The sequence below is a fragment of the Dasypus novemcinctus genome, chromosome 18 (assembly GCF_030445035.2).
Source record: "Dasypus novemcinctus isolate mDasNov1 chromosome 18, mDasNov1.1.hap2, whole genome shotgun sequence".
Classification (NCBI taxonomy): domain Eukaryota; kingdom Metazoa; phylum Chordata; class Mammalia; order Cingulata; family Dasypodidae; genus Dasypus; species Dasypus novemcinctus.
This window is the reverse complement of record NC_080690.1, coordinates 32,318,865-32,321,267: the sequence shown is the minus strand read 5'-3', so window position 1 is coordinate 32,321,267 and position 2,403 is coordinate 32,318,865.

Genomic DNA, 2,403 nt, shown 5'->3' with positions numbered 1-2,403 from the left:
AAATGGAAAACCTGAATAGTTCTGTAACCAGTAAGTAAATTGATTCAATATCTTAAATGTTTCTTCTATTAAATCACACCAGATCCATGTGGCTTTACAGGCAAATTAAGGCTTTACATTCAAATATAATACCAATATTTTACTAACTCTTCCAGAAAGTTAAAAAGAAAGTAAAAAAGGGAGAAACATTTACTAATTTTTAGGAGGAAAATTTAACTTTGGTACCAAAAAAGGCAAGGACAGTACTAGAAAGAAAAACTGAGCCCATTTTCATTTCTGAAATAGATGCAAAAATCCTAAATAGTACATTAACAAACAAAACCTTGTGATTTAAAAAAAAAAATTACCAAGTCAGAAAATATATTAATTTGCCTCAACCAATTAAAGGAGAAAAAAAATCATACGGTCATCTCAATAGATTTTTTAAAAGCATCGCATGAAATTCAACACTGATTTTAATCAAAACCCTTGAAAATTTTGAAATAGAACATGACTTCCTTATATTTATAAAATGTATCCACAGAGAACATTACATATCATGGTGAAATGCTAAGATACATTCCCGTTAAAATCAATGACACAAGTTGATTACTATTACCACATTTTTCAACATTATACTGGAGGTCTTAGACAGTACTATACAATAAGAAAAAGAAATTAAAGATATAGAATTAGAAAAAAACAAAACAAAACTGTAATTATTGGGAAACGGACTTGGCCCAGTGGTTAGGGCATCCGTCTACCACATGGGAGGTCCGCGGTTCAAACCCCGGGCCTCCTTGACCCGTGTGGAGCTGGCCCATGCGCAGTGCTGATGCGCCGTGCAGGGGTGTCCCCGCGTAGGGGAGCCCCACGCGCAAGGAGTGCACCGGTAAGAAGAGCTGCCCAGCGCGAAAGAGAGTGCAGCCTGCCCAGGAATGGCACTGCCCACACTCCCCGAGCTGCTGACGACAACAGAAGCGGACAAAGAAACAAGACGCAGCAAATAGACACAGAGAACAGACAACCGGGGCGGGGGATTAAATAAATAAATAAATCTTTAAGAAAATAAATAAATAAAACAATACTCTTAAAAAAAAAAACTAATTATTTACCAAAGGTATACTCGTCAATTAAGAAAACTCAAGAAAATTAGAATTAGTAGAAGAATACTGCAAATTTGCTATTCATAAGAAGATACATTTACATTTGCAAAGATTAGATAATAAGTAGAAACATAGAATACAGAAATCACACCTTGAAATTCTGAATTTTATTGAAGGACATTAAGAACTCCTAAATCTGTGCTGTCCTATATTATAGCCACTAACTACATGTGGCTGTTTAAATTTAAATTAGGGGAAGTAGATACGGCTCCAGCAATTGCACTCCCCTCTACCATATGGGAGCTCCCAGGTTCGGTTCCCAGGGCCTCCTGGGGAAGGTAAACTGGGTCACACAATGGTGAGCTGGCCTGTGCAGAGAGCTGATGCAACAAGATGATGCAACAAAAGAGAGACAGGAAAGACAATGAGAGACACAATAAACCAGGAGCTGAGGCAGCTCAAATGAGTGAATGCCTCTCTCCCACATCAGAAGGTCCCAGGATCAGTTCCTGGTGCCTTCTAAAGAGAAGATGAGAAGAGAATACAAGCAGACACAGAAGAACATGGAGCAAATGGACCCAGAGAGCAGATAGTGAGCACAAGTGGCAAAGGGAGGATAAATAAATAAAATAAATCTTTAAAAAATTAAATTAGTAAAAATTAAGTTAAATGAATAAGTGAATATCCTTGTTTTAGGAAATGTACATGGCAGTATTAAGTGTTCAAGGAACATGATGATACTAACTACACTCAAATTTTCAGAAAATGGATTTATAAATATATAGAGAGATGGATAGATAGAAGGATATGGCAATTATGGTAAAATGTCACAATTGGTGGATCTTTAACAGCTCTGAAATATATATCTGAATGTGATTAAAAGGGGAAAGTTAGATTGTATATATGGCACCAGTTTTAAAAATTCATGAAACTACACTACACAGTGAATCCTAGGTTAAATCCATGGACTTTAGTTAATAGTACAATTATAAAAATGTGTTATCATGTTTAATGTATGTAGAGGTTTTAATTAGCTTTACTGTAAAAGTGTGGAAATGTATAGCGTGGGTGGCAACACATAGTAAGAGCTAGTTTATAAACAAGGATGTGACTGAAAATGGTAGTCTAGGTATGTAAATGCCAATTGACAGAATGATAGAGAATAATCTAGGAACTGAATAGCACCGTAAACCAAGAAGTGGATGAAAATTGTGGTTGATGGTACAGATGCAAGAATGTCCTTTGTTAACTAGAGCAAATTTACATCACTATTGCAGGGTGGTGGGAATGTGGAGAAACATGGGAAAGGTACAACTGG